Source organism: Phyllostomus discolor, chromosome 2, assembly GCF_004126475.2.
Source record: "Phyllostomus discolor isolate MPI-MPIP mPhyDis1 chromosome 2, mPhyDis1.pri.v3, whole genome shotgun sequence".
Classification (NCBI taxonomy): Eukaryota; Metazoa; Chordata; class Mammalia; order Chiroptera; family Phyllostomidae; genus Phyllostomus; species Phyllostomus discolor.
The window spans coordinates 130,109,121-130,136,499 of NC_040904.2; positions in this window are offsets into that span (position 1 = coordinate 130,109,121).

Below are 27,379 nucleotides of genomic sequence, written 5' to 3' on the forward strand. Positions count from 1 at the left end.
TTTCTGCTGTCTGATTCATCAACCTTAAGTATAGCAGATAAAAGTTCACATTTCTGGAAATATTGAAGAGTTTCCCATTGAGCTGTAAGAATCTACCAGTATTCCTGTTGACACAGTCAAATTATTTGTAGCTCACTCTGAAGCTTCTTTTGATTTTTCACTTCTGTTCTTCAGTATTTGAAGAGAGAATATTCACCAAACATTTTTGCTCAGGTGTGTTTGATTGTACTTTCATATGAATAATTTACACTTATGTATATGTATTTAGTGAACTGAGCATTGATTAAACCATCTGGTATACCACCCCTCTACTGCTTTCTTTCAGTTGATTTTGGAGAATTACTCAGATCTCAGTTTGATTCTATCAGAAGAAATATCACCATATAGCATAGCACTATTTTATAACCTTCAAAATATAATATTTTAAAGTTTGATATGTGAATACTTCTAGAATTTGCCACTTATGAAGACTTTTATTCTTTGAAGAAATATCATATGTAGTAATCCCTTTAAAATCTCTGCCAATATATATCATAGGATTGGTGGAGATAGTGAAGAAGAGGCAAAGATTTGAAATTTAGGCCATAAGTCTCTACTCTATCTCTTAAAATTTGTGTGATTTTGGATTGCAACTAAGTCAGTCTGAGCCTTTGCTTTTTTATCTGTAGAATAAAGATAATTCTAAACTTACCTACTACACAGTTGTAGAAAATCACAATATATTAAGTGTGTTTTGTATACTAAAAGCATTATTTTTAAAATCCAGCTACATGTATTTGTTATACAGCATCCACTCATTTCCTTATGAAAGGGAAAAATATTTTTCATATTATAGAAGTAATTCACTATTTTAATTGTTTTTCTATTCTTACTTATGTGGTTCATTTATTATTTAGATATTTCTGTGTTGATTTGCTTCTATTGATAGTTTTCTACCCAACTGAAATATGTCTTCCCTATTCTCTCTACTCAGTGGAGGAAAGAAGTGCTCACCTGCCTTGTTGAAAGTGATGTAATACTGACATAATGGCCATTATTGTAAGGAAACATTCACATTTACCTTCAAGTTTTTGTATTCTATGATTAACCATTTTTGCTGAGCATTGCAACACTCAGAGCTTATTGGTGGAATTAATTTGGGTTTGTACTGTTTGACAGTCCTTTGGCTGCTCATATCAGATAACTTTCAATCTTGAAGAAGAAGTAATTACAATAAAATATCTTCAAAACTGAAGTCACTTATCACTGGCTAGATATCGTCTATTGCCCCAATAATTTGCTTCTGGCTGATTTAGGGTACTTTATTTTGAAGGGTTGGTTCACAGTACTATAGAATTCCATTAAAGGGAAGCTTATAGGGCTTATCTAGCAGGTAATATATACTTCCACAGGCATTCAGCTTGCAGCTGTTTTGAATTCAGAGCTGTAGACCCTCTGCAGGTATGGCTTTTCAGTTGTAAAGTGCTTAAACAGATGGGACATTGTTATTAGCATGGATAATATATTTTCATTGTATTAGGGGTGAAAGTGATTTTCCAGATAATGGCTTAGACAAATGTTTGTGGAATCTGTCCAGTTAATCCACCAAAAATGCAGCCTGGCTTTCAGGAGCAATTCCAGTTTTATTGAATGTTTTTGATTAAATATTTAACTCCTGTGAATTTCTTACTACATTTTGAAGAACCTGTTTTAGTTTCTTTTTGGAGTCATTGTTATTGCATTATTTAATTTAAAAGTAAGTGGCTTCTGGCTAATCCAGAAACCCATTTTAAACTAAATAGTTACATGTTTTACTATATATTAGATGATTCTTTTTTGCTAATTTTTCAAAAATTGAATTTATTGGGGTGACATTAGTTTGCAAAACCATAAAGATCTCTGCACACTGCATCGTGTGCCTATCACCCCGAGAGAAGTCTCTTTCCATCCCCATTTCCCATCCCCACCTTTGCTCACTTCCACCCAGCCCTCCCATCTTTTCCCTCTGGCTGTCACCACATTGTTGTCTGTGAATTAGTGCTATGTATATATGCTTACTTTTGGGGTTTTTTTTGTCTCATCTCTTTACCTTCTTTAATCTAGTCACCCTCTCCCTCCTCCTCTCTGACAGCTGTCAGTCTGTTCCATGTATCCATGCCTCTGTTTCTTTTTTTTGTCAGTTTATTTTGTTCATTAGATTCCACATACAAGTGAGACCATATAGTTTTTGTCTATCTCTGACTGGCTTATTTCATTTAGCATAATAATCCCCTAGTCCAACCATGCTGTTGCAAAAAGTACAATTTCTTTCTTCATTTTATTTATTTTAACCTTCACCCAAGGATATGTTTTCATTGATTTTAGAGAGGGAGGAAGGGAGAGAGAAGCATGCATATGAGAGAGAAACATTGATAGGTTGCCTCCCACATGTACATGCCCCGGCCAGGTATCAAACCTGCAACCTAGGTATATGTCCTGATCAGAAATCAAAGCCACAAACTTTTGGTGTATGGGACCGCACTCCTACCAACTGAACCACCCAACCAGGGCAAGATTTCCTTCCTTTTATAGCCATGTATCATTCCATTGTATACATGTTGACAGATTTTTTATCCATTCATTTACTGATGAGCATTTGGGTTGTTTTCAGATTTTGGCTAACATAAATAATGCTTCAATGAACGCAGGGTGTATATAGTCTTTTGAATTAGTGATTCTAGATTCTTAGGATATATTCCTACAAGTGGGATCACTGGGTCAAAAGGCAGTTCCATTTTTAATTTTTTGAGGAAACTCCATGCTGCTTTCCACAGTGGCTGCACTAATCCCACGAGCAGTACACAAGGGTTCCATTATCTCTGCCTCCTTACCAACACTTATTGTTTGTTGATTTATTGATGGTAGCCTTTCTGGCAGATGTGACATGACCTCATTGTGGTTTTCATTTGTATCTCTCTTATGATTAGTGATGTTGAGCATTTTTTCATGTGACTACTGGCCATCTTTGGAAAAACATCTATTCAGGTCCTTCCGCTATTTTTTAATTGAATTGTCTTCTTCGGGTTGAGTTGTATAAGATGTATCATTGACAAATATGTCCTCCACACAGTGGGTTCCCTTTTCATTGTGTTGATGGTTTCTTTTGCTGTGCAAAGGCTTCTCGGTTTGATATAGTCCCACTTGTTTATTTTCTCTTTGTTTCCTTTGCCCTGCAAGACATATCTGCTATGAGAAATGTCTGAGATTTTACTACCTATGTTTTCTTTTAGGATTTTTATGGTTTTGTGACTTACATTTGTCTTTTATTCATTTTGAGTTTATTTTTGTGTATGGTATAAGTCAATGGTCTAGTTTCATTTTTTTGCATGTACTGGTCCAATTTTCCCAATGCCATTTAGGTGATTCATTTCATATAAGGTTTTATATTTCACTTTTATATTTCCACACATATCATGGGGTGCAAGTCAAAAGCTTGTTTGATACTTATTAGATGATATAATGTAGCAGGAACCCAAAGCCCCCTGGATTGTTCATTCCTCAAGCCAAAAATTGGCTACAGAATAGCAATATCATCTATTTATTCCACCAGAAAGTATCTCTTATGTAGCAGTCACTGTGTCAGGTGCTAGGCACACAAAAATAGCAAAGAGATCATTCATGACAAGGAAATAACTAGTATTTAAAAAGTCCAATTCAACTTACTGTACTCAGAGAATATAACACTTACGAGCTGTGTGGTGTAGGTAAGTAACATGCAGTCCCAGCCCCAGTTTCCCTGTTAAGGTATACATCCACAGTTGTTGGAAGAGTTAAACAAGATATGGCTATGTGGTACAAACAGAAGCTCTATATAGTAAAGAAAAAAATGGTTTTGATAACTTGAAATTCATAATATTTAGACAGCATTTACATCCTTCTCCAAATTTCTCAGCTGAAAATATCTTAGCAACTAATATTTAAGTATTATTTTATTATTTCTCAAGTTCTTTAAGCCTCTAAAATTGCCAAGTTCCTCTATTATTATTAACATATGTGAGAAATAGGATGGTCATGACAGCGGCCCTTAGTTTGGCAGGCTGTTCCTGCCCTGCCATTTTCTTTGCCTTTGGATTCTTGACCCTTTTGTGCAATCTGTACCATCAATACCAATACCATTTCACCCCCCCCAAAAAAAATAACCCATAAAAATAGCTGTATGAGTTTCCTGTTGCTGCTGTGACTAGCTGCCACAAACGTAGTGGCTCAGAATACATCGTTACACGTACAGTTCTGGAGGTCAGAGGTCTGAGGTGGGCCAGGAGAGATGCGTTTCTTCTGAAGGCTCTAGAGCAGGGGTGTTCAACCTTTTGGCATCTCTGGGCCACACCAGGAGAAGAAGAGTTGCCTTGGGCCATACATTAAATACATGAGCACCAATGAAACCTGATGAGCAAAAAAAGGTTTTAAGTAAATTTACGATTTTGTATTGGGCTGCATTGATAGCCATCCTGGGCTGTATGCAGCCCGTGGGCCATGGGTTGGACACCCCTTCAGAGAATACATTTTCTTGCCTTTGTTAGCTTTGAGAGTCAGCCTGCATTCCTTGGTTCCTGGCTCCACTTTACTTCAATCATTGCTTCTCTGATTCTGATTCTCTTGCACCCCTGATGTGAGGCCCCTTACGATTACAATGAAGTCACTTGGGTAACTCAAGATATTCTCACATTTCAAGATCTCTAATCACACCTCCAAAGCTCTTTTTGTAATGTAAAGTAACACCTTCATGGTGACCTTGGACATTTTTGGGAGGCTATTATTTTAACTACAACAATAGCATAGGAAGATGAAAAGAACTATTAAACATGTTTAATTTTTCAGGAATTAGATGGGATAGCAGAAAATAGACCAAGGTCAGGCATTGAAGAAACATGACACTAACTTTCAACAGAAATAATTAATTCCATTTGGACTCATTGAGGGTAAAGCCAAAGAGTAGTGTGAATTATAGAGTTTTGTTTGTAAAAGTGGTATATTGGCATTGAGTACCAAAGAATAACTAGAACTAAGTTAACTGAAAATGATCCTAGCAGACATTGTAAAAAAATTTGCTTCAGGGAACAAATAAGAATAGTTTGAAATTAGCATATGGAGTCATCATGAAATAATACTAGTTCATTATATTTAGTGGCAATATAAAGATCACAGAGAAGTATCTTGGATATATTTTTTTTAATATTCTGAGCATGTGTGTAAGATACATGGGGAATGCATTTGGAACCCTGTAGAACTGAGAAAGCACTGAGGCCCAGAGATACTTAATAACTAGCTCAGGGTTGGCTAGGGACTGGAATGCTAGCTGAGGGTCTGAGTGGCAAAGGTCAAATCTACAAACTCTAATGTCTGAAGGTACCTCAAATCCATTTGATCACCAAAGTAGCTGAATAACTAATCCCCTTTCAAGTCTTGTTTACACTATGATTTCCCTTTGACATTCTGAACAATTGTACCCTAGAACTATAGAAAAGTCCTATAAATTAACAAATAACTTTCCCTTTTCTTATTTCTAAGAAGATTTCTATCATTGTTAATACAATTCATCACATCGCAAAGGTTAATATTTATTCCACTTTTTATTTTAACCTCTGTCACAACCACCAGCAAAACTAACTGTTATCTTTAATTTTCTCTGCTACTTCCAATGAAAGGCCATGCATTTTTATCACTCTTGAGGATGACCTACCTTCAGTTGCTCTCAGGAATTATTAATCTCTGTTAAATAACAAACTACTTCTGATATGAGAAGCAGCAGCCCTACAAAGCACACCTGCAAATAAGAGCATCTGACCTGGTGACTGCCAATTTGGAGCTCACAGTAGATATGCCATGTCTCCCAGTTAGGTCACCTGCAGGGCTCCTAAATCCAGCCCCCTTGGAGGATAGATGCCTGTGTTCTTTCTCCATCAAATGCATTCTGTGTTTACCAGAAAGCTAAACTTTGCAGTCAGACCAATACAGGCACACTCTTAAAATTTGGTGCAAAATCTATCTTCAGTTTCAAATGGTCTGGAGAATAACAACATAACTTTTGAACTACCCCCAAAGGATTCCAAAGTGAAATTCCATCATTCCAGATTTATTCACTAAACACAGGCTGTTACCATCCAGCTGTTTTCCTGGGGTGAAACAAAATCTGGACTTTATGTAAAGGTAAAAGGTACTGTTTATTTAAAGAAATGTAGTGAACAACAAAAATGTACCGATGACTCCCTAGGCTCTCTAGTTTTATGGAGCTCATGATTCATATTTGTGCATCAGCAAAATAAATCACATTATGTTATAGGTCATCAGTTTCATTCTCACACAGTCCACCTGTGCTGTTTCCCAGCACATTCTAAATTGATTTACTTAGCTAAAGTCATATGTTTCCATTAGCAGGACCACAAATAACTTACAGGTGAATTGAATAGCATACAGAAAACTTTAGCCTCTGTGTGAATTACCAAAAGATCTTCCTGCTGTAAGTAGTAGCCAACAAGGGAAGCTCCTTATGTACCCAGCATCAGTCCACGACTCACCCTCCATTCCTTCCAGGGGCTTTGAGCTCCCATCTTCTAAAATACATCATAGGCAGCTGTTACGTCTTTGAAACATTATTATTTTTCCTTAATAAATTCCTTCGTGTATGTTGTTGTCCATCGGATGAGGTTTATGAGGAGGAGGGGAAGGGGAAAACCAATGGAAGAAAACAGCATGCGCTCTGTCATTGCATAAGCCTTTATGACAAGGACTTTTGTCATATTTTGTATGAAGAACTTGTCACATGGATCCCAGTTCATAGTACTGATCTTTATTTTCCAAATTGAATTTGCTCATCTGCTCTTTCCTTTATGGGTAACACTACCTATGGAATCACACTCACACCACTTTAAGAGTGTATGTTTCAATTCTGTTTCTCTCTCCCTCTCTTTTTCTGAGCACTCTACACTGGAATTAATAATATAATGTATGTGTGATAAAATAACCTATTTTACAGGTTCTTTTTACTTTGTGGTAACTCAGACTTAAAGGAAATACTTTGACTTTTAATTTTTTTCTTTTCTTTCATTTTGCAAACTCTCATTTTACTGCTTTTTGCCCAAAAGCAATTAAAAAACAACACCACCATTTGGTTTCTTGATCACTCAAAAAAAAGCTTGTAGTCTGAGATCCTCCTTCCCTCCCAGCCCCCACACCCAAAGCCAGTAGCCAAGTGTTCCAAGCTGAATGTTCTTTGCGTTAATGCTTACATCCCCACCATCCTGTATGCTCCTAACGCTATTGTCTGCTCTTATTGGTGTTGACAGAGCTGTCCCCAGGATAAAGCCTATCAAAGCAATTGCTTGGCCTAAAGCACTAGGTAGCTTTACACATTTGTCACCAGGCTGCAGATCAGGGAGTTGCAGTGAGGGTGGGCAGGCAGGGTAAAGGGATGGTGGGGGGAAAGTTTGGATAGAGAATACTACAAAGAACCAGAGCTCACACTGTTTAACAATTTATCAGCCTCCCTTTCTGCTCCACATCCCGCCCCTTCATCTCCCCACCTTCCTGCAAAAAATAATCAACAATAGCATTCCACCCATGTATCCATACATCCTCTGTGTCAATTTTTGTTTCAAGCAATAGTCATCAATTCTGGCTATTTTCAGCTAAAGTAAAATTTACTGAGTTACTATGGTACCTCTCAACTCTAATGAGAGTTAATGTAGAAAAATGACAAGATCCAGGAATTCCTGAGGGCTGGGCAGTAGGAACCACATCAAAGGTGATGCTGTAGAATCTGTCCATCCACATGCTGACACAACTGAGATACACATGAAGGCACCTATGGATGTAAAACCCTGGGGAAGGAGTGAGATTTCAGTGACCACAACTATGGTCAGTCCAAACTGAGTCTTTGTATGAATTATAACATCTCATCTGGGGAGAGGCAGCTATATAAGTACCAGGCTTGGCAAGCAGACCCCGGCCAATTTTCAGTCCCCATTGACTTTCTTGACTTATTGCCTGTGTGAATAGGGCAAACCTGAATAATTCTTCCCATGACTTTGCAATTGGGCTGGTGCCAGACTGAAAGGGGAAAAGGAGGGGAGGAGGGCCCGATTCATTTTATATTCTTAGTGGGAGGCAGGCACCCCATTCAGTGAGTGGGGAATTCCCTAAAAGGGAAAATATAGAAAGCAATTTAAAGGCAAAAACCATATGATCTTACTTATAAGAGGAATATAATGAACAAAATAAACTAACAAGCAAAATGGAACCAGAGACATGGACACAGGGAACAGGCTGACAACTGCCAGAGGGGTGGGAAGGGTGATAATGGTGGTGAGAAGGGGAAGGAAATAGAAAGAACATGCACGAATGACCCATGGAGGTGGACAACAGTGTGTGAATTGACTGTGAGAGCAGGGGGTGGGCTGGGCAGAGGACAGCAAAGGGCAAAGAAGATCTACCCAGCTTATTACTGGTATGGGCTCCAAGGTTTCTAAGTTCAACTTCCATATACTTTAACAAGACCTCATAGAAGTGATATTAAAGGAAAAAGATCAATTGTCAGTATTAGACAACTAGGAAGTCATTTTGCCTTTATTTATTATAGTATTTTTAGGGAGAGAGAATTATATGAATTATAGAGTTTAGCAATTGAGATGTTTGATAATACAAATGTTTAGGTCAAATTTTGATTTTGTTTAAATTACCTGCATGCATGTCTTAATTAGTAATCATATGTTCTTGGTAGATGTGAAATAAAGTAGTATAATACCTTTAAAATTTTATTTTGTGTTTGTAATGATCCAGTAGTTTTCTGATTAAATATAGATTGAGTATATAACTTTAATTTCTGTTTTCTCCCAAAACCTTATTAGAGTAAAAGTGATAAAAAATGGTAAACACACACACACACACACACACACACACACACACAATAGAAAAAGAATGCAAGGGAAGACAATAATACACTTAAATGGTAATGATTTGCAGTAAATGGAAAATGAACATAGAAGTTAGTGGAGCTGAGAAAGCTCCATCGAAGTGCTGGCTGGAGAGGAAGGCAACAAGAACAGTGTTTAATTCTCTCTCCAAAACCCTGGACATTATCACATGAAGCAGAAGGTGGGAAGCTGTAACCAGGAAGGTGACAGGAAGCTTCCCTAGAGAAAGCTAAGTAAGATCTTCTCCCCTGGCGTGTACAGTCAACAGACTCACCCACCCCAAGTCTGGCAGGAGACTGCAGGTTTATTCTGAAGCAGAACAAACAACCCTGGGCTCAGAGACAATTGAAGGAGCAGAAGGCAGAGGATTAAGTAAAAGTTCACACATTCAACTGTGCAGCCATAGCCCCTGCTATTGCTCAACATATGTTGCCAGCAGGAGATGAGATGGTTCTTTTTTGAGGAAAATGGAAAGTCTTAGGGTGACATTGCCATTAGGAAATGAAAAGATTCCCAATAAATCACTCGTAAGAAGAAGCACCTCAGCTTGAAGGCTCCATCTCCTCACACAATACTTCCATTTGGGTTTCTAAGGCCTTAATCATTATAAATGAACAGAAAACAAAAATCCCTAACCATTGAAGGAAGTTCCACCAAGAAATAAATACAATATAAATACAAAAAAGAGAAAAAAGAGGAACTCAGAAAATGGGGAATACAGAGTCAAAAAAACAACCCTGTGATTTTAACTATAACTTATGTCCCCAGATAAATGAGAAGTCATTGAATCCAATAGAATATTATAAAAATGGAACTGTGGTTACCCAGAACAGGCTCTTGAAAACTAGAACATGAAAATAGAATGAAAGGTTCATCTAAGAGCTAGATAATAAAACCAAGTTATTTTCATGGAAAGTAGAACAAAATAAAATAGAAATTATAACAGCTATAAAAATAATATTAATAGATCAGTTCAAGAGCTCCAAAGGCTGACCCAAAAGAGATTCAAAAAAAGAGAACAGAAGGGAGTAAATCAGTAAATAAAATATACAGGAAAAGTTCCAAAACTAAAGCATCTAAGTTTCCAAATAAAAAAGGCTTAAAAATTCTAACAGAATTGTTACCTAAAAATGATCACGCTAAGGCTCATCACTGTGAGATTTCAAAATATTGGCAATAATGAGCAGTTAAAATTTTTCAAAAACCAAAATTAAAAAGTTCACATATGAAAGAAAAGAATTTAGAATCAAATTGGATTTCTTAAGAGAAACACTCAAAACAAAAAGAAAATATTCAAAGCAAAAAGAAATGGGGACAAAATTCTAGGCTCTCCAAAACCAAAGAGAAACATTATAAAAAGGAATCTAGAAATAATAGAGACATATAACTCTCATGAACATAGATGCAAAAATCCTAAACAAAATATTAACAAATCAAATCCAACAATACACACAAAGAATTATACGATCAAGTGGTGTTTTCCCCAGATATGCAAGGCTGCTTCAACATTTGGAAACCAATTAATGCAAACAATCACATCAATAAACTGAAGAAAAAAATTATATGATCGTATCAATAGATTACAGAAAATGAATTTGACAATATCTAACACCTATCTATGATTAAGGAAAAAAACATTTTCAGCAATCTGGAAACAGAGGGTAACTCTTCAACTTGATATAGAACATTTACAAAACATCTACAGCTAACACTACATTTAATGGTGAGAAACTATATGTTCTCCCTTTAATATTGAAGACAGGGCATGTACGCCCCTTGTACCACTTTTCTTCTACATCATAGTAGAAGTTATAGCTTGTGCAATAAGATGAGGAAACAAACAGTATACAGATTGGGAAAGAAAAAACTAAGACTGTTTGTCCATAGATGACACGATTATCTCCATAAAACATCCCCAAAAGTTAACTACAACAACAGTACCGACAATACCAAATGCTGATGAGAATGTGAAGTATTAGGAACTCTTTATCACTACCAGTGGGAATGCAAAGTGGTATAGCCTTATTGGAAGACAGTTTGGCAGTTTATTTCTTAAAAAAATATATATTTATTTATTTTTAGAGGCGGGGAAGGGAGGGAGAAAGAGTGAGAAACATTAATGCGTGGTTCCCTCTTGAGTGCCCCCTACTGGGGACCTGGTGGACAACCCAGGCATGTGCACTGACTGGGAATTAAACTGGTGACTCTTTGGTTTGTAGGCTGGCACTCAATTCACTGAGCCACACCAGCCAGGGTCAGTTTGGCAGTTTCTTACAAAGTTAAATTTTGTCTTGCCATGTGATCCAGCAATTTGCTGCTAGGTATTTACCAAAATGATTTGAAAACCTTTGTCCTTACAAAAACTTGCATAGAATGTTTATAAAATGCACATTCATAATTGACAAAATACTGGAAGCAGCCAAGACATCCTTCAAAAACTAAATGGATAAAGTGCATCTGTACAACAGAATATTATTCATCAATGAAAAGAAATGAGCTGTCAAGCTATAAAAAGACATGGGGAAACTTAAATGCATATGGCTTAGTGAAAGAAGTCACTATGGAAAGGCTACACACTGTATGGTTATAACTATATGAAATTCTGGGAAAGGTAAAACTATAGTAACCGCTAAAAGATCAGTGTTTGCTAATTTGAGGGAGTAGAGGAAGGGTATATATATATATATATATTTTAATTCTGGACCCTAATGATTGACAGTTCTCCCATGTACAGAATGAACTTACCGTTTCCCAAGACCCCAAAAGTCTTATCTCGTTATGAGGTCAGGTTCAGGTTCTAGTCTAAAATATTTCATCTAGATTTGTTTGAAGTGGAATGGGGTAGAAGGAAGCTTCTCAGGGGAAGTTCTTCAGTCACAGCTGTTCTAATATGATTTCTCTCTATTTGAAAGCTTGTGAACCAAGGGAAAAGTAATTTGCACCCCTCCCCTCAACTTCACCCACCCTTTCTACCTATATACCCTGTTATTGGATCATCATAATTTAAAAACTGAGCAAAAGGGAGGCCCATAGTAGATACTGGTCAAAAGCAACTGTGAAATCCAACTGGGCACCCATTTCCAAACTTTAATTAGGGCTCAATTCTCCTTTCCACAGGTGGTTCTCCATAGCTCTTGGTAAGCCATCTTCCTTTTCTTTACAAATGGCTTGTGTTTGCCGCTGAGTAATTTTCTCAGTGTAATTCCTGTTCATGAAGCTCAAGGACCCAGAGACCTCTTTTCAATATAAATGATTTCTGTCCTATTCAGTCAAAGCTGCAAGTGCTTCCACAGTTTTAATTCTCTTAAAAACTTTCTGGCTTTCTTATAAATCCTATTCCAGTTGGTAGCATTAGACAAAGCCACACTCACAGATCTCTTTGAGACAATCTTCACTCTATTTTGGGCTGAGCATGGGCATCTTTTGAGAAGGCCTTTCAGATTCTTAAAGCCTTTTTGTAGCTGAGGAGGTATCTAAGATATAATCTTAAATCTCTCTGAGGTCACTACCTCTTATACCTTATTTTAATCTGACTATCTAATCAACATTGCTCTTTTCCTTTTTCTCATCACATAGTTAATCATAGGACTTAATATTTCTTGATATTTTCTAGTTTATTTTTGAATTTGACTTTGATCTGATCCTGCCTGTTAAAGTGTAAGATCCACAGGGTTGGGAATGTCTTGTTTTCTACTGTGCCCCCAGGGCCTTACCCAGTGTGTCACACAGCAGGCCATGAGTGAACCCAGAAGTGAGCGTCACTACCAACAGTGGCATTAGTACCACTTTTACTATGGTTATTGATTTAATAGCAATTACAATTGCAACGAAACTCATTAAGGAACAGAGCCACGTTGTTTCCATCAGAGAGATTCCTGGCTTCATTAAAGGCCCCTTGTGGATGCACCAAAGTGAGGAGCATGGGGATACATTTCAAAAGGTGCCATCAAGCTCTTCCTTGGCTTACAATTGTATGCAACTTCCACACCAGTGGGATTATCAGTACTCATTCCCAGTTTCTAAATTTCTGTCCAGCACTTAGAGGAAGCATTCAATGTAGTGTAACTTTTACTATTGTTAAGAGAGGGAAGGGACCTCTATCCTGGAATATATCCTTACATTTCATTCATCATTCTTATTTCAGCAATGAAGAATTTGAGCATAAAATGTACCTTTATAATAGATTTTTCATTAATAGATACATTATTGTGCTTCTATTTATTTAAATGGAGAGTTTCATCATGAAATATTCAATTATAAGAATAACAAGAATAACTAATAAAGAAGTATTATCATTGGCACCATTTTACCTCTTATTAAAATAAACACTAAATTATCTAATGGAAATTTATAGACCAGTTTCTGTTAAACTATCTAGGTTAAACTAGATTGACAAAATTGAGATAGTTGCATTGTTCTTCAAGTACTCTCAGACAGAGTCATGCATTCTTGTAAATTGAAGAAATATGCTAGTATGCTGTGATTATTTCCCAGTTTTGTCTTTTCTTCTGTCTTTGTGAAGTTTACATGCACGGCCACATATTCATTTTCAGGGGCAGCTTTAGCCCAGGATATTCTCACACTAATTCCCTGCACTTTCTATGACATTCAAACCTCATGACAACATTACAGCAAGGTTAGCCCAGCTTTTTTTGTGAAGGGCCAGAGATTGAATACCTTAGGCTTCTTTATCATAACTTTCTACCGGTAGCATGGAAAGCAGACCATATGTCAACAAATGAGCTGGCTGTGTTCTAATAAAACTTTATTTGTGGATCACAAAATTTGAATTTCATACAATGTTTACCTATTAAAAACATTGTTCTTCCTCTGATTTAAACTTAAAAATATAAAAACATTAGCTTGCAAGTCATAGCAAAACAGCTGGCAAACCAGATTTGGCCCACAGGCCACAGTTTGCTGATCCCTGTAATATACAGGTGGGCAAACTTCGGGTAAGTCACCAAACTTTCCCGAAATGATACTACCAGTTAGTGAGGGGGCCCAGACTCACAAGTGAGAACCTCTGATTCTTAACCCATGTGGTATTGGGCCGGCCAAAAAGTCCATACGATTTTCTTTAGTAAAATAAAAGACACATTTTTTCATTTCACCAATAACTTTATTGATGTGGATATTTTAAGTATGTCAGCTATCTCCTGGGTGGTATAACATTAATTGTTCTCAAGTAATGTCTTCATTTGATCCCTGGGCCTTTCCAAACTTCAGCTGGTCCACCACCCCACCGTGGAGCATCATCCAGCAAGAAGTCTCCAGCACAAAGCTTCACAAACCACTTCTGACATGTTCCATCAATCACAGCATCTTCTCTATACACTGCACCAATCTTTCTTTTTTTTGCATTTCAGTTGCATTTTTACCTTTCTTGACATAATAAAGCATAATATGCCAAAATATTGTTTTTCTTCCATCTTCAATATTAAAATGACTATACAAAAATTTGCCAATTTTGATGTTTTTTAAACGTATACTGATATGACAGCTGTCACAATACGGTCTAACAAAATTGTTTTGAATGAAGTGAAAGACAACTAAGTGTTATTAGAGGCACCCTACAGAAACAAACAAACAAAATTTTTGGCCAACCCAATATATTGCCTCTTGAACAGTAATCTTAACTTATTGTGAGTCTTAAAACTAGTTTAATGAATCTGGGAATTCAGATTACTGTTGGTTAGCCTGGAAACCTAACCACTACTTATGTCATTAATTATATGGCAGGGATATTCCCATTTCTAAGTCACATCATTACTCTGGGATTATTTTTCATTCAGGGAACTACCTATATGTACATATATGCTTACATATGAAAATAACTATTTATTCTATGAGCATTTAAACAATAGTGTTATTATTTGTATATGATGATTGATTTATACCAATGAGCAAACAGATGTTAATCAGTACCCCTTGTGATCTATCTGTAGGGCCAATAGTTGCAGTACTCCCATCCCCCACCTCCACTCCTGGTTGGGCATCCATAGAGGTTATCTACCCAGCCAGAAAGGAGACCACAGATTTCTCCTGAGTAGTACAGGGTGATCATAATATTTGCACAGAGCTCTGCTCTGTCTCATGATAGCGTAACTACAACTATATAGTTGACTGAGCATCTGGGACAGAGCAGGATACAGAATGATTTTCCCAACCCCAAAGAAAAACAATGTATTTGTACAAATACTTATGTTTATGCCTTCTTTCCCCCAAGTCTTTACTCCCAAAATCTTTTTTCTCTTGGGGAGATTTGGGTCTAGTTCTGTTTGTTGAAAGCCTACTCATTATCTTGAACTCTAAAACTCAAACCTTTTGTATTTTAATTCAAAGGGGAGCATTGTTCCAAATCATCCATTATTCTCAACATGGGTGAAATAATACAGGCTGTCAAGGGCCCCCAAACACAGGTAATTTATTGCTCAGAAATGTTGGATTGAATGTGTTCCCCAGAAAAGTATTCTTCAAAACCAAATATCAGGCACCACTGTGTAGGAATCCGACTGTAAATGATTAAAACACGATGGATCACTGGTCAGTTGTTTGGTCTGTCTAGAATCATTATGCTTGGAAGAGAAGTTAAGAAGCTCGGAAAGGAAACCCTTTGAGGTCTGTTCTCTATAAAGAAAGAGGACTAAAAAGAAAGCCCAGTCCTCCTCCCCCAACATCATAGACCCTGTACATGCATACACACAGGCACAAACACACACAGCCATACATCGCTGAAATAGCCCAGGGCTAAGGGTTAAGTATTACAAGGGAAAGGTTTAAAAATGCAAGTTTGGGCAATGATTTAAAAACAGAGAAAAAAGAAGTCAAAGCAAATGAGCATTATTTAACCCTATAAATTTGCTATCCTATGGTATACATAAAGATGTAGGTAAGAGGCATTTGTTTGCTCACTGTTATGGCTACAAGCCTAGTAAAATAAATTTATTCAGGCATGCCAGTGTGTCTGCAAAGACTTTCCTTTCACCTTTTATGGAAGTCCTGAACAAAGGAGAGTATCTTTGCTTCTGCCAGGGAGGCACTTTCAATCAGACTGATGAATAAAAAGCACAGCTGTCAAGAATGATCCATGGCAGCGTAAAGTTTAGATGTCCAAGTGCCCATTATTCTATTAAAAATGTGTCATTAATGTTGGCCTGGGCTAATAGAGCAGGGCTATGCAACACACTAAATTGCTCTTCAGTTTTAAAATACCAATTCCAGGAAGAATTATATAGAATAAAATGCACAACCTCAGCATCACAAAACAGAGACTCTTCAGTGAGTCGAGGGTTTGGTTTTGCAGTCAGCAAAGGTAGGTTTATCCTTTTACATATTTGGTAAGTCTGCGGTTATGCCTGTTTTCTGAGAACTTTGATTGACAAATGATTATTCTGGGACATTTACTGCTTTTATCTGAATTAAGCAAGGCTAAATTATTTCATTCAAAAAAAGCTATTTTTAATTTTCTGAAATAGTACTGACAACTTAGGAAGCTTCGGGAAGCCTAGAAAGCATCTGCTTTACCCCCTCATTTTACAAATGAAAACACTTAGGGCAGAATTTGAAACTCTCCCAAACCACATGTCTAGAAATGGCAAAGAGGCTCCGACTGCTCCCCACATGGGCCTCTCTGTGGGCTGTATGCCCTCCCAAAATGGTGGCTGACTTCCTCTGGGAGAGTCACTTCAAGATAGCAAGGCAAAGGCTATGCTGTCTTTAATGACCTAGACTTGGAAACCACACACTATCATTTCCTCCCTATTCTATGGCTCATACAAGTTGGCCCTATTCAGTGTAGAAGGGCACGCCAAAAGGGTGTAAAAAAATAAAGGCAAGGATCACAGAGGGGCATCTTGGAAAGGGGCCCCACAACTGTCTTCACTGAAACTTATGCTCTGTCTCCACTGGGGATATTTTGTTGATTTTGCAGAATGGGCTGATTAATACAAACTGTTACAGGGTGCGGCCAAGAGGGCGGGCCCCAAGTGGGCATTTGAAATGGGGTCCAGAACTCAAGGTGTCCAGGAGATTTTAAGGTGTCTTCACCCCTTCCCCCACAGGTGTGAGTTGGGGGAAGGGGCACACAGAGCAACAACACGCAGCAGCTTTGTAGCTAATCCATGGCGTGGTCATTTAACATACCTATAGCCTTTGACTGGTTGCTTAGATATGCTAAACAGCTATGGCCAGGCTCAAGGCCAGGGGGATGGAAAGGGATCTCCCCCCAAGATGGGACTGGGAGGCAGGTCCCCTGAGTTACAGTGCCTGTGTGGGAGCTGGGAGAAGATTGGCTCCATGACATGGGGTGACACCTGCCCAGACCCACAATGGCAACCAGAAAAGCTGGAGAAGACAGCAGATTGAGGGCAAGTGTGCCCAAGTGTAGGAGGAGTCGGAAATGGGGCTGCAGAGGAAGACTGGTGCGGGGATTTAAACCCAGACACGGCAGCCATTGAAAGAGAACCACGTGCAGCCCTGAGAGGGAGAACCATGCAGCTGTGGAAGTTCAGAGAGGATCACAGCCATTGCAGAGAGAGAACCACATAGCTTTAGCAGAGTGAAGACTCCCGCAGCCCTGAGGGGGAGAACCACTCGGCCTTGGTAGAGTGGGGACTCTCCCTTCCCGCAGCCCTGAGAGAGAGAACCACTTGGCCTTGACAGAGTGGAGACACCCGTGGCCCTGGGGGAGAGGACCATGTGCCTTTGCCAGAGTGGGGACCCCCGCAGCTTTAGAAGGGGGAACCACCACCTGGTTTTAGCAGAGATCCTGGTGACTCAGCGGAGGGTGCTAGGAACCCAGGGAGGTCTCCCAGTGGAGATGGAGTACCAACTGGGAAGAACCAGAGGGCTGCCTGAGCCATGGACTTCTATTTCCTTTCCTGAGATACGGTACCCCAGACTGGGCAAAGGGGTAAGGAAGGAAGGACTGTGTCTGTTTGTGGGTTTTTTAAGGGACTTTAGGATTTTTTGATAAAGACATTAGGTCACTACTTTAAGTTTGTATAGCATTAAATAAACATTTCCCTTCCTTTTCATGAATCTCTGGCACTGAGAGACGTCTTTCCTTCGGTGGCAGACATGACAGACCTGGGGGCTTTTTTTTCAATAATAGTGTATCATCCCAGGCCCCTCTTGTTTGTTTTGTAATAAAACCACCCAACTGTTAAGCATACTGTTTTTCATTATTATTATGTATGTAGTAATAGTGTCTAATAATGATAGCCATATACAAATCACAAGTGTTTGCACAGGCATTATCTCATATAATCACAAATTTAATTGAAAATACTTATTTTAAGTGGCTCTAGCTTTAGAGTTTTAAAGATAGTAAAGAAAATTCATTTAATACCTTACCCACCTTTCCCTAATGTTTACATCTTATATAATTATAGTGCAGATGTCAAGCCCTGGCTGGTGTGGCTCAGTGGATTGAGTGCTGGCCTGCGAACCAAAGGGTTCCTGGTTCGATTCCCAATCAGGGCACATGCCTGGGTTGTGGGCCAGGTCCCCAGTAGGAGGCGCTCGAGAGGCAACCGCACATTGATGTTTCTCTCCCATCTCTTTCTCCTTTCCTTTCCCTCTCTCTAAAAATAAATAAATAAATTCTTAAAAAAATATATATATAGTACAGGTGTCAAGACTTAGACATTCACATTTGGTTCAATGCAGTTAGCTCTAGTCTTCATTCAAATTCCCTACTGTTTCCACTAATGTCATTTTTTCTGTTCCAGAATCCAATTCAGGATACCGCATTGCATTTAGTTCCTCTCTCCTTAGTTTCCTCTTCTCTGAGACCATGGCTCAGTATTTCCTTGTGCCTCATGACCTTGACACTAAAGACTACTGGTCAGGTATTTTCTAAAATGCCCCCCAATTTCTGTTTGTCTGATGTTTTCTCATTATTAGACGGAGGTAATGGGTTGTGGAAACAACACGGGAGAGGTGATGCTCTCGTGTCGTGGTATCAATATGCCTTATTATTGCTGGTGATGTCGACCATGATTTCTAGGTTAACATTTTCTCTAGATGCTTTCTCCACCAAAAAGTTACTATTTATTTCTTTCCAAATTCTATTTTTAGAAGTGTCTTACCAGTTCAACCCTATTCCAATGAGAAGTAAATTCCCTTAAAAAGACTTTCAAAAATTTTGCAGACATTAAGTTAAAACTATCATGGTAGTTAAAAAAACAACAACAATTTGGATGAGATACTTTGACGCTATGCAAATATCCTGTTTCTCCTTAAAGGTTTATCCTTTAACAACTATCAGTGAAGCTTGATGTAGTATTATAATAGTGATGTTGTATCCTCAGTTCTTCTACATTTATTAATTGGATTTTTTTTTCTGTTAGGAAGATTTCTCCCTTCTCCATTTAATTACCTATTCAATCATACAGTTATATAAACATGGGTTCATGGGTATTTATTTTATATTTTGGGTCATAATCTCATACTATTATTAGTTATTTTAATGTTCAAATTGTTTCAGGTTTAACTATTAAAAGCTTTTATGTTGCTGCCTGTGTCTTTTTGGCATGACCCCCACCACCCCGATTACGTGCTTTCTTACTTTTTAACCTCACAAAATATTCTAGGCTTGTTTTGAATTTTCCCTGGCTCAGCCCTAGTGTAACTAGAGGGTCTGGCCAGATGGTTGGGGGATGGGGAGACACCCCGATCTGGATCTGGCAAGAGAGGCTGCCCCGCCCACCCCACCCCTCAGAAGGGAGGGGCTGGAGGAAACCCTAAGGAAGCAGATTAAAGTAGCCCTTATGGAAAGAGCCTGCCTTTCCAAAGAAGGGAGGGGTTCCGAGAGAGTCTGGGGAGTGCCCGAGGCAGTCCTGGATGGAGACTGGAGCTGGGGCCTGATTCCCTTGCTCGGAGGCAATAGCAAACAACTAAGGCAGAGTGTGAACAGAGCTGCCAGGCTGTGGGGGCTAGAAAAGGCCACAACAATAGTGTAACAAGATAAGGCCTCACCTCAGGCAGAGATGTGGTCCCCCTGCAAGGCTACAACACCCTCCCACCTGCTTGTGGATAATGGCAGCCAGAGGAAGGATTGAGGCACAATGCAAGCTGACACTCATGGTAGACATTAGTCCAGAACTGGACACTCCCTTCTGGACACAGAATTTGGACACTCCCACAGTGCATATGATTTTGAGAGAATTATTAAAAATGGTGGGTGTGCAGAAACTTTCTTTTTCACCCCTCGGTCCCGTCAAAGTCAGGTGCAGAGCATTGGAGGGACCTGATGGATGCACACAACTCTGGAGCTCTGTTTTCCTCACCCCTGCTTGCGTGGTTGGAAGCCAGCTCGTGGAGATTGAGTCCCACTCGTGGGATGTGAACTCCACCAGCGGTGGGCCTGTGGGATGCGCCCTGCCCATGGCTCTTGCCCTGCTCAAGGGATCTGGAACAAGTTAGTGTGTCATGCGCACCTCGCCGGAGGGTGAGCATGTGGAATGCAGCCCTGTGTGGCGAAGCACAGGTCCTGGACTGCTCCCATTCTCTTGCCCCCAGAGCAGCACACAGATGCTTGTGCCTGGAATGCTTCTTGGCCCCAAGGGTGCAAGCAGCCCTGGACACCAGGGCCCAGTGGACTGAGCCTTTCATACAACTGGCTGCAGTGATCTGGCAGTGCACCCCCTCCCCAGGAGAGTGAGAAGGCTGCAGCAAGACAACCCAGATGCTGGCTTCTCAAGTGTGCACTCCAGAGAGTCAGCCTGGAGCTGGAGAGATGGAGACCCATTCATGTAGCAACTTAGGACTGAAAAAGGGCAGATAAGAATAAAGGGGGGCAGGGGGTCTCTGGACATGGATTTGGATTTCAGTCATTTTGGAAACAAGAAGATTTCTGTGTTTTGCAGAAGAGAATGGCTTGGAGCAGGGGAGTCCCCAGGTCCCCCAAATGGGCACCCCATTAATAAAAGCATTTCTCCTTTCCCCCAAAATCTCTGTTTTATGGTTGTGTATGGCAGCAGGGGGCCAAATTCCATTTAGCCCTGTACCGCTAGAATCATCTCCCCCCTCCCACCCCCAAGGAGTCCTGGTTGTTTTTATTGGAGAACAGTTAGAAAACAAGTCCTAAATGATGGTTGTGCTCCTTGGTTCTGGGATGTCACTGCTTCTAGACCTTCTTTGCAGGCAGAACTAGAAAATACAAGTAGGTTTATTGAACAAGGTACAGCTTTTATTTTTGAGTGTCATCTGTATGTCAGGCACCATACAAGTCATTTTACATTCCTCACTTCATCCTGTCCTTACAACAACTCCGTAAGGCAGGTTAAATTCTGAGACTTGTAAACTGAGATGTGCTCTAAGACTAAGCATAGCACATAGCATCAGTCACCATCCAGTCTCAAGAGGTGAGAGCTATGGCATGGCATGGCTGTACTGCCTAGAAAATCAACAGTCTCAAGTCAAGGGAAGGTTTTCAAAATAACCACCAGCACTTGAAAATCCACACTGGATCCTCCAACTCTAAGTTTATTTACATTTAAAAATGTGATTTTTACCTCCCCCATTATTGCAATTTTTAGACGACAGGGTTCAAAATTATATAGTCTTCTTTTCCTCTACTACCAAACTTAAGTGAAAAGAATTTCCAAAAGAAATTTCTTTTTTTTTTTCAGAAGGCTAGACAATAGCTATCTAAAGGGAAATTTACAAAGCAAGTTAGAACCTCATGTACATACATGGGCAATGACTGGAAAAAGGAGGAAGTCTTCATGGTGAGAAGAAATTAGTTCGAGACTGTTTCTTCTTCATAAAGAAAGATTCAGGAACAGAATAGGACCCACTTATAAGATTGATTTGCCTGAATAGGTGAGAAAAGTTCATATATGTGTGTTTTGGAGGCAAAACACACATAGGCTATATGTAGCCTATATATTATAGGCTTTCTGTTTCATTTTCTTTTGCTTTCTATTTTCAAAAAGCACAATATTTTGCAGAGGCCCATTCTACTTACCTTTCATGTGGTTTAAAAATCTAACCTGGACATATGTTGTTAATATTTTTATATGCCAGGAGCCTAGAGGATAGGAACAATTTTAAAATTAACTTTTTAATTTTGGTTTCCTTCATAATGCTTCTTTTCCCAGCCTGAAGAATTTTGCGATGCCAACAACTATGAATCTCTCCAGATTCAAACAAATGACTTGGTGACACAGAGCAGATAACTGGCTATAAACAGAATGATGCGGAACAGAAAGGTAGCCCCATTTATCGATACAAATTTTCACCTTTGCTCTGATATTGAAAAGGCTGATTATATATAAGATGATTGAAATAAATAAAGAGAAGTAACTTGAAAATAGTACAAAATAAAAGTGCAATATGTCTAGTATAGTAAAGATGTGTTTCCTTCAAAACAAATAAACAAACAAAACTTAAGCTTTTGAGGAAAGTCAGCATGTCATCCCCAATGGAAAGGTAGATTCATCATTATAATAGCTCAGTAAATAAATTTAAATTGACTTATTATGAGTCAATTTTTTAAGAATGTTAACTTCTGCAGTCTGAAAAAAGGTTAACCTTTTTTTCTCTCATTTGGGGAGTATCTTCAGATGACTGTTAAAAGGGTCTTTTTTTTCTTTCTTTTTCATTCAACTACTAGAGAGTAACTAGAAACAAATCTGTTGCTTCAAATAAATATTCAGCCCATATGTTATCTTTCATGGTAACTGATGGAAGTGTGAAATCCTCCTTAGTAAATTCTGCTTGCAGTCTGTCTTGCTCTCCCTTCCCCCACCACCATATGTAACACATTCTGGGAGTGGGAGAATAGTTTCTTCATTGTTTGACTTTGTTGCTTGCATTTTCTCTTGAGTAACACAGAATTTTTAAAGAGAATCAGGAATACTATTAATAGTACAAAGATTGATGGGCAATGGAACAAAAAAAGAAAAAATACAGATGAACATCAAGCATGCTCTTCAAATCTCTGTGTGGTGGGAGACAGAAGAATTATAATAAACTTTGGAAACACAGAGGACTAGGTTTGTTCCCAGAATAACATCTCCCTAGTAGATCTGGGCATGCTTCTTTTTAAAAATATTTTATTTATTTATTTTTAGAGAGAGGGGAAGGAAAGGGGAGAGAGAGAAACCTCAACGTGTGGTTGCCTCTCACATACCCCCAACTAAGAACCTGGCCTGCAACCCAGGCATGTGCCCTGGCTGGGAATCAAACCAGTGACTGTTTGATTCAAAGGCCCGCACTCAGTCCACTGAGCTATACCAGCCAGGGCCTGGGCATGCTTCTTAATCTTAATTTTCCCATCTGGAGAATGGTGGTACCCAATACCTACCTTGCAGTGTTGCTGTAAGATTTTAAAGGGGTAATCCAAGAAAAGTGATTGGAATACTATAAGTATTTAATAAATATTAGTGTGTTTCCTACCTTCCCTACATCTCACTGATATTCTTATAATCAGTTATGAAAATTGTTTATCGTGTTTAATGATTTATGAGCATTCAGCCAAGATCATGAATGTGATCAAGTACATGTTTTCTGAAAAAAATATTTACCACACCTTTCTTCCACACCAGAAAGACAGTCTAAGTTGACTTCTCTTATAAACTGGAAGACTTGGGAGTTAGAATACAGACCGATACTTTAGGAGAATTTAACTCCAGGCCAGCTACTTTATGCTGGAAAAATAGTCTTTGATGTTTGAATGGGTCTGAGTGTTCCTGGGAGCCAAATGTGTGGGGTAGGACCCCTTGTGAATTGAAACATCAAAAAAGATTTGCATTAATTCCCTGCAAACCAAACATATAGAGTTTCCTGCACTTCTAATTGAAATGTAATAACTGTTTACAGATTTGACTGCACTATCACCACAAAGTAATTGCCTTTCCACACCAAGCAAGTGGGAGATGAAGCAAATGTGCCTAGAAGGGTATGGGAGTTCAATAAAATGTTTCTAAAAATACTGTTATGAATGGTGTCTTTCCCTTCTCATAGCTCAGTCAGAGCTCGACCTCCCAGAGTCAAGTTACTGCTGGCCTTGGATGTCAGAATAAACCTTTATTACTTTAGCTTGGGCTTGTTAAAACAGGAAACTGCATTATCTCAAAAAGCCGCATTTAGAAAGTTATTTATTGTTGGTTTTTCATATGCTCTGCATAGTATTGGGTTCAAAAAAGTCACAGGCATCTGGACTTTCCTATGCACAATAAGTGTGTCAGCATCTCTGCAGCACACAGAAAGAAAGAACACAAAGAAAAGTGGCAAACTAGAAAAGTCCTAATGAATCCCAATGCAATTCATTCATTGTGAAAATACTCAAGAATCATTTATAATGGAATAATAAACAACCTTGCTCAACGCAACTGAAAAAAATCATGTAACAAAAATAAAACAGTGTTTGGGAAAAGATTTACTCAACACAGTGAGAGAAAAAGTGGCCTTCCTCCACCCGCAATCCCAAAGGCTTTAGAATATCTTTGTAAGTGGCGAAAGAATCAGGGAAAAGGGGAGATTTCTGCCTTTTGGGACTGTTAGAAAAATAATACTCCATTACAGAAGGAATCTATCTTCTTTGAGAGCTTATATAACAAATCTCAGGAGGCCAGTATTATTTTCTCCATTTTAACGATAAGGAATCTAAGGCTCTGGGAAGTTAATTGTTTCCTATATAGTGAGTTGCAATATATAAACTGAAATCCAATTCAAGCTTTCTCCACAACCAGTGCTCTTTCCAGAAAAAGAAGTGGCTAATTTCAACTCAGAAAAGGGAAAAGTTAACTTTTCCCTGTTAAGAGTATGATGAAAACTGGTCAGAATCTTAAGTACTAAGACACAGGTAATGTTCAATGATCAATTCGACATTAACATCCCCGAGGGTGGCTCTAGTCAAAAGCAAACATGGCCACTAGCTGGTGGATGAAGGATATTGATTTGTGTGTATAACACTCAACCTCTTTAAAGTTACTGGTATCACTGATATTCAAATTTTGTGACTATATGTTATTTTGATAATGTTTGAATTCAGTTTGTGTATCTGTCTACTTTTGGTGCCATACCAAAAGTCCACAGAGTTTAGTGGCTTAAACAACAGAAATTCATTTGTCCCAGTTCTGGAGGCCCGAGGTCCAAGATCAGAGTGTTATCAGGGTTGGTTTCTGATGAGAACTCTTTTCCTGGCTTCTCATGTGTCCTCATGTGGCCTGCCCACTGAGGGAGAGGTATCCACTGTCTCTTCCTGTAAGGACACAAATCTTATTAGATTAGGGCCCCACCCTTATGACCTCATTTAACCTAATTACCCCTTAGAGGCTCTCTCTCCAAGTGCCTTCACATTGAGGGTTAGAGCTTCAACATGATTTTTTTTTGTGAGTGAGGGGGGAGGGCGAGGCACAGTTTTACTTATTACAGCTTGCTCAGGGGATAAAAGTAAAATGATGAATGAAAACAGGGAGCCAGAGAAGAAAATGTTATTCTATTCCATTCTAATCTCTCTCTCTCTCTCTCTCTCTGACTAATTAGAGCTGGGGATTTTATTTGAAAGCATGTTTAATGTTTTGCATATTGTAGTTAATTAATTCTGAAGAAAATTCCTTAGGTTGACTTTTCTGTTCTTGGTGTTATTCTGTCTTATTAGTCTGAAAGTTAGATATGCAGAGGAAACTGCTCACACTGATTTATTTTTATTTTTATTTTTTTAATTCTCACCTAAGGATATGTTTATGATTTTAGGAAGAGAGGAAGGGAGAGAGAGAAATCAATGTGAGAGATGTTTCCACCTACAACCCAGGTATATGCCCTGACTGGAAATAGAACTCTCAACCTTTTGCTGTATGAGATGATGCTACAACTAGCTGAGCTACCCAGTCAGGGTGGAATTGCTTATGCTTAAAAATATTCACAAATATACACCATATCTACATTTTTTAAAGATTTTATTTATTTATTTTTAGAGAGGGAAGGGAGGGAGATAGAGAGAGAGAGAGAGACATCAATGTGCGGTTGCTGGGGGTTATGGCCTGCAACCCAGGCATGTACCCTGGCTGGGAATCGAACCTGGGACACTTTGGTTCCCAGCCCGTGCTCAATCCACTGAGCTACGCCAGCCAGGGCTCATATCTACATTTTTTATTGTAGAACAGTGTCTGTGTTATTCAGAAGAATATGTTTAAAGAAATTTTCAATTGTTTTAAATTCTAACACTTATTGTGATCATAATTTAATTTTGAACAAGGTAGCATTTACTATATAGTGCTGACATTTATGTCCATTGAAAACAAAAAATATGAAGTGAATTCTTATAATCTTTTACTATGAAAAAATGATCATCAGACTCTGGATGTGACTTTGGATAATCTGAAGAAATATTTTATATAAAAGTTTAGTGTCTAGTTTACTGTGGTCTACTAACTTGTTGAAAACATCAAGTCAGTTTTTAAAAATTTCTAACTAGTTTACTAAAAAAATAGTAAACTTTTGCCTGTCTTCCTCCATATGGCCTTCCTCCCAGTCTTACTGGGTTAAAGGTCTTTGTAATCTGGATTTGAAAAAAATCTTAGACAAAACTTTCTTGCTATAAATTATGGAAGAAAATGTCTGTAATGTATTATTCATGACAACATTACAGGAAGTCCTTTCAAGCCTGTGGGTTATCTCTCCAGCCTAATTCTTCATGACCTTTCCTGGTTGATGACAAAATCTTTGTGATGGGTAAGATCTCTCTTAGACAATGATTCCACCATTGCCTTGCCACACTCCACTGCACCCGTGACTCCACTCGTTCCAGTTCATCTGCCAATGAGACATCTGTAAGAGTAATTCAGGTAAATGCCACACCTCCCCTTGCTTACAACTCTTCAAAGGGCTTAGAATTAGACCTACACCCCAGTTTTACGTGAGGCTCCTTTTTTATCATTTCAGCTTGCCCTTGACAAAATTCTCATCTTTTCTGATAGTGGTTCCCTGACCACCCTGGTTAAAGTGCCACGCCAATTCCCATCCAGCCAATCTCTCGCTCCTGCCCAATCTTACTTTCTTTATAGAACTTGCCACTCTTGAATGAATGAATGAGTGAATGAATAAATAAATAACTACACACATATGGCATGGGCAAAGTAGGTTTACAGTTGTGAGTGTGAACCTACTTTTGCATATACACACACACATTCATACCATTTTCCATGTGTATTATCAATTTTTATCACATCGGGGCAGAGATTTGTGTCTGTCATGTTCAGTGTTGTACTCCTATGCTGAAACAAGGCTGTCAGCTGGGTTACACTATTGTCTAGAGCTTGGGGTCATTTGGTCAAGTTCACATGGCTGCTGGTTGTGAATAGTTGTAGCACTGAGGCCCTGTTTTGCTTCTGGTTATAGAGCAGCAGCTCCTAAAGGCCTCCTGTGGCTCCTTGCCACATAGCCCCATCCATCAGCCCTCTTGTGCATTGAACCTCCTGGATGTCTTCTGTCTCTGG